Source organism: Triticum dicoccoides, chromosome 7B (assembly GCF_002162155.2).
Source record: "Triticum dicoccoides isolate Atlit2015 ecotype Zavitan chromosome 7B, WEW_v2.0, whole genome shotgun sequence".
NCBI lineage: Eukaryota > Viridiplantae > Streptophyta > Magnoliopsida > Poales > Poaceae > Triticum > Triticum dicoccoides.
Genome location: NC_041393.1, coordinates 592,000,524 through 592,007,452, shown reverse-complemented (window position 1 = coordinate 592,007,452; position 6,929 = coordinate 592,000,524).

Sequence of the window (6,929 nt, the reverse complement as noted above, 5' to 3'; positions counted from 1 at the left end):
GGGCCCTCTCGGTAATGCACATCACTATAAGCCTGGCAAGCAATGTAGCTAATGAGTTAGTTACGGGATGATGCATTACGTAACGAGTAAAGAGAGTTGCTGGTAACGAGATTGAACTAGGTATTGAGATACCGACGATCGAATCTCGGGCAAGTAACATACCGATGACAAAGGGAACAACATATGTTGTTATGCGGTTTGACCGATAAAGATCTTTGTAGAATATGTAGGAGCCAATATGAGCATCCAGGTTCCGCTATTGGTTATTGACCGGAAATGTGTCTCGGTCATGTCTACATAGTTCTCGAACTCGTAGGGTCCCCACGCTTAAAGTTAGATGCCAATTATATTATGAGTTTATGTGTTTTGATGTACCCAAGGTTGTTTGGAGTCCCGGATGTGATCACGGACATGATGAGGAGTCTCGAAATGGCCGAGACATGAAGATTGATATATTGGACGACTATGTTCGGACACCGGAATGGTTCCGGGAGGTTTCAGGCATATACCGGAGTACCAGGGGTTACCGGAACCCCTCGGGAAGCTATTGGGCCTTAGTGGAAAGGGGAGAGGGATGCCAGGAGGTAGCGCGCGGCCCCCCTTGCCCAAATCCTAATTGGGAAAGGGAAGGGGGCAGCGGCCCCCCTTCTACTTCCTTCTCTCCACCTCCTCCTTCCCCCTTGTCCTACTTGGAATAGGAAAGGGGGGGGGGGCAAACCTACTTGGAGTAGGATTGCCCCCCCCTTGGGCGCACCTCTCCCCTTGGCCGGCCCTCTCCTCCTCCCCCCTTTATATACGGAGGAGGGGGCACCCCAAAGACACAACAATTGATCATTGATCTCTTAGCCATGTGCGGTGCCCCCCTCCACCATAGTCCTCCTCGATAATATTGTAGCGGTGCTTAGGCGAAGCCCTGCTTCGGTAGAACATCATCATCATCACCACGCCGTCGTGCTGACGGAACTCTCCCTCGACACTCGGCTGGATCGGAGTTCGAGGGACGTCATGGAGCTAAACGTGTGCAAGAACTCGGAGGTATCGTGCTTTCGGTGCTTGATCGGTCGGGCCTGAAGACGTACGGCTACATCAACCGCGTTGTGCTAACGCTTCCGCTTTCGGTCTACGAGGGTACATGGACAAACTCTCCCCTCTTGTTGCTATGCATCACCATGATCTTGCGTGTACATAGGAATTTTTTTGAAATTACTACGTTCCCCAACGGTGGTATCAGAGCCTAGGTTTTATGCGTTATTGTTATATGCACGAGTGGAACACAAGTGAGTTGTGGACGATACAAGTCATACTGCTTACCAGCATGTCATACTTTGGTTCAGCGGTATTGTTGGATGAAGCGGCCCGGACCGACATTATGCGTACGCTTATGCGAGACTGGTTCTATCGACGTGCTTTGCACACAGGTAGCTGGCGGGTGTTAGTTTCTCCAACTTTAGTTGAACCGAGTGTGGCTACGCCCGGTCCTTGAGAAGGTTAAAACATCACTAACTTGACAAACTATCGTTGTGGTTTTGATGCGTAGGTAAGAACGGTTCTTGCTCAGCCCGTAGCAGCCACGTAAAAACTTGCAACAACAAAGTAGAGGACGTCTAACTTGTTTTTGCAGGGCATGTTGTGATGTGATATGGTCAAGACGTGATGCTATATTTTATTATATGAGATGATCATGTTTTGTAACCGAGTTATCGGCAACTGGCAGGAGCCATATGGTTGTCGCTTTATTGCATGCAATGCAATCGCCCTGTAATTGCTTTACTTTATCACTAAGCGGTAGCGATAGTCGTAGAAGCAATAGTTGGCGAGACGGCAATGATGCTACGATGGAGATCAAGGTGTCGCACCGGTGACGATGGTGATCATGACGGTGTTTCGGAGATGGAGATCACAAGCACAAGATGATGATGGCCATATCATATCACTTATATTGATTGCATGTGATGTTTATCCTTTATGCATCTTATCTTGCTTTGATTGACGGTAGCATTATAAGATGATCTCTCACTAAATTTCAAGATAAAAGTATTCTCCCTGAGTATGCACCGTTGCCAAAGTTCGTCGTGCCCAGACACCACGTGATGATCGGGTGTGATAAGCTCTACGTCCATCTACAACGGGTGCAAGCCAGTTTTTGCACACGCAGAATACTCAGGTTAAACTTGACGAGCCTAGCATATGCATATATGGCCTCAGAACACTGAGACCGAAAGGTCGAGCGTGAATCATATAGTAGATATGATCAACATAGTGATGTTCACCATTGAAAACTACTCCATTTCACGTGATGATCGGTTATGGTTTAGTTGATTTGGATCACGTGATCACTTAGATGATTAGAGGGATGTCTATCTAAGTGAGAGTTCTTAAGTAATATGATTAATTGAACTTAAATTTATCATGAACTTAGTACCTGATGGTATTTTGCTTATCTATGTTTGTTGTAGATAGATGGCCCGTGCTGTTGTTCCGTTGAATTTTAATGCGTTCGTTGAGAAAGCAAAGTTGAAAGATGATGGTAGAAATTACACGGACTGGGTCCGTAACATGAGGATTATCCTCATTCCTGCATAGGAAAATTATGTCCTGGAAGCACCACTGGGTGCCAGGCCTACTGCAGATGCAACTACAGACGTTGTGAACATTTGGCAGAGCAAAGCTGATGACTACTCGATAGTTTAGTGTGCCATGCTTTACGGCTTAGAACCAGGACTTCAACGACATTTTGAATGTCCTGGAGCATATGAGATGTTCCAGGAGTTGAAGTTAATATTTCAAGCAAATGCCCGAATTGAGAGATATGAAGTCTCCAATAAGTTCTACAGCTGCAAGATGGAGGAGAATAGTTCTGTCAGTGAGCATATACTCAGAATGTGTGGGTATAACAATCACTTGATTCAATGGGAGTTAATCTTCCGGATGATTGCATCATTGATAGAATTTTCCAATCACTCCCACCAAGCTACAAGAGCTTCGTGATGAACTATACCATGCAAGGGATGGATAAGACAATTCCCGAGCTCTTCACAACGCTAAAGGCTGCGGAGGTAGAAATCAAAAAGGAGCATCAAGTGTTGATGGTCAATAAGACCACCAGTTTCAAGAAAAAGGGCAAATGGAAGAAGAAGGGGAACTTCAAAAAGAACAACAAACAAGTTGCTGCTCAAGAGAAGAAACCCAAGTCTGGACCTAAGCCTGAGACTGAGTGCTTCTACTGCAAGCAGACTAGTCACTAGAAGCGGAACTGCCCCAAGTATTTGGCGGATAAGAAGGATGGCAAGGTGAACAAAGGTATATGTGATATACATGTTTTATTTCTTGTGTACCTTACTAGAGCTCGCAGTAGCACCTGGGTATTTGATACTGGTTCTGTTGCTAATATTTGCAACTCAAAATAGGGACTACAGATTAAGCGGACACTGGCTAAGGACGAGGTGACGATGCGCGTGTGAAATGGTTCCAAAGTCGATGTGATCGCCGTCGGCACGCTACCTCTACATCTACCTTCGGGATTAGTTCTAGACCTAAATAATTGTTATTTGGTGCCAGCGTTGAGCATGAACATTATATCTGGATCTTGTTTAATGCGAGACGGTTATTCATTTAAATCTGAGAATAATGGTTGTTCTATTTATATGAGTAATATCTTCTATGGTCATGCACCCTTAAAGAGTGGTCTATTTTTGATGAATCTCGATAGTCGTGATACACATATTCAATATGTTGAAGCCAAAAGATGCAAAGTTGATAATGATAGTGCAACTTATTTGTGGCACCGCCGTTTAGGTCATATTGGTGTAAAGCGCATGAAGAAACTCCTTACTGATGGACTTTTGGAATCACTTGATTATGAATCACTTGGTACTTGCGAACCATGCCTCATGGGCAAGATGACTAAAACGCTGTTCTCTGGAACTATGGAGCGAGCAACTGATTTGTTGGAAATCATACATATTGATGTATGTGGTCCAATGAGTGTTGAGGCTCACGGCGGGTATCGTTATTTTCTCACCTTCACAGATGATTTGAGCAGATATGGGTATATCTACTTAATGAAACATAAGTCTGAAACATTTGAAAAGTTCAAAGAATTTCAGAGTGAAGTTGAAAATCATCGTAACAAGAAAATAAAGTTTCTATGATCTGATCGTGGAGGAGAATATTTGAGCTACGAGTTTGGTTTACATTTGAAGCAATGCGGAATAGTTTTGCAACTCACGCCACCCGAAACACCACAGCGTAATGGTGTGTCCGAACGTCGTAATCGTACTTTACTAGATATGGTGCGATCTATGATGTCTGTTATTGATTTAGTGCTATCGGTTTGGGGTTATGCTTTAGAGACGGCCGCATTCACGTTAAATACGGCACCATGAAAATCCGTTGAGACGACGCCTTATGAATTGTGGTTTGGCAAGAAACCAAAGTTGTCATTTCTTAAAGTTTGGGGCTGCGATGCTTATGTGAAAAAGCTTCAACCCGATAAGCTCGAACCCAAATCGGAGAAATGTGTCTTCATTGGATACCCAAAGGAAACCATTGGGTACAGCTTCTATCACAGATCCGAAGGAAAGACATTTGTTGCCAAAAATGGATCCTTTCTAGAAAAGGAGTTTCTCTCGAAAGAAGTGAGTGGGAGGAAAGTAGAACTTGATGAGGTAACTGTACCTGCTCCCTTATTGGAAAATAGTTCGTCATAGAAACCGGTTCCTATGACGACTACACCAATTAGTGAGGAAGTTGATGATATTGATCATGAAACTTCAGATCAAGTTACTACCGAACCTCGTAGGTCAACCAGAGTAAGATCCGCACCAGAGTGGTACATTAATCCTATTCTGGAGGTCATGTTACTTGACCATGATGAACCTACGAACTATGAGGAAGCGATGATGAGCCCAGATTCTGCAAAATGGCTTGAGGCCATGAAATCTAAGATGGGATCCATGTATGAGAACAAAGTGTGGACTTTGGTTGACTTGCCCGATGATCGGCAAGCCATCGAGAATAAATGGATCTTCAAGAAGAAGACTGACGCTGATGGTAATGTTACTATCTACAAAGCTCGACTTGTTGCAAAAGGTTTTCGACAAGTTCAAGGGGTTGACTACGATGAGACTTTCTCACCCGTAGCGATGCTTAAGTCTGTCCGAATCATGTTAGCAATTGCCGCATTTTATGATTATGAAATTTGGCAAATGGGTGTCAAAACTGCATTCCTGAATGGATTTCTGGAAGAAGAGTTGTGTATGATGCAACCAGAAGGTTTTGTCGATCCAAAGGATGCTAACAAAGTGTGCAAGCTCCAGCGATCCATTTATGGACTGGTGCAAGCATCTCGGAGTTGGAATAAATGCTTTGATAGTGTGATCAAAGCATATGGTTTTATACAGACTTTTGGAGAAGCCTGTATTTACAAGAAAGTGAGTGGGAGCTCTGTAGCATTTCTAATATTATATGCGGACGACATATTATTGATTGGAAGTGATATAGAATTTCTGGATAGCATAAAAGGATACTTGAATAAAAGTTTTTTAACGAAAGACCTCGGTGAAGCTACTTACATATTGGGCATCAAGTTCTATAGAGATAGATCAAGACGCTTAATTGGACTTTCACAAAGTACATACCTTGACAAAGTTTTGAAAAAGTTCAAAATGAATCAAGCAAAGAAAGGGTTCTTGCCTGTAATACAAGGTGTGAAATTGAGTCAGACTCAATGCCCGACCACTGCAGAAGATAGAGACAAAATGAAAGAAGTTCCCTATGCTTCAGCCATAGGCTCTATCATGTATGCAATGCTGTGTACCAGACCTGATGTGTGCCTTGCTATTAGTTTAGCAGGGAGGTACCAAAGTAATCCAGGAGTGGATCACTGGACAGCGGTCAAGAACATCCTGAAATACTTGAAAAGGACTAAGGATATGTTTCTCGTTTATGGAGGTGACAAATAGCTAGTCGTAAATGGTTACGTCGATGCAAGCTTTGACACTGATCCGGAAGATTCTAAATCGCAAACTAGATATGTGTTTATATTGAACAGTGGAGCTGTCAGTTGGTGCAGTTCTAAACAAAGCGTCGTGGCGGGATCTACATGTGAAGCGGAGTTCATAGCTGCTTTGCAAGCCGCAAATGAAGGAGTCTGGATGAAGGAGTTCATATCCGATCTAGGTGTCATACCTAGTGCATCGGGTCCAATGAAAATCCTTTGTGACAATACTTGTGCAATTGCCTTGGCAAAGGAATCCAGATATCACAAGAGAACCAAGCACATCAAGAGACGCTTCAATTCCATCCGGGACCAAGTCCAGGTGGGGGACATAGAGATTTGCAAGTTACATACAGATCTGAATGTTCCATACCCATTGACTAAGCCTCTTCCACAAGCAAAACATGATCAGCACCAAGGCTCCATGGGTGTTAGAATCATTACTGTGTAATCTAGATTATTGACTCTAGTGCAAGTGGGAGACTGAAGGAGATATGCCCTAGAGGCAATAATAAAGTTATTATTTATTTCCTCATATCATGATAAATGTTTATTATTCATGCTAGAATTGTATTACCCGGAAACATAATACATGTGTGAATACATAGACAAACATAGTGTCACTAGTATGCCTCTACTTGACTAGCTCGTGAATCAAAGATGGTTAAGTTTCCTAACCATAGACATGAGTTGTCATTTGATTAATGGAATCACATCATTAGTATAATGATGTGATTGACTTGACCCATTCCGTTAGCTTAGCACTTAATCGTTTAGTATGTTGCTATTGCTTTCTTCATGACTTATACATGTTCCTATGACTATGAGATTATGTAACTCCCGCTTACCGGAGGAACACTTTGTGTGCTACCAAACGTCACAATGTAACTGGGTGATTATAAAGGTGCTCTACAGGTGTCTCCAAAGGTAC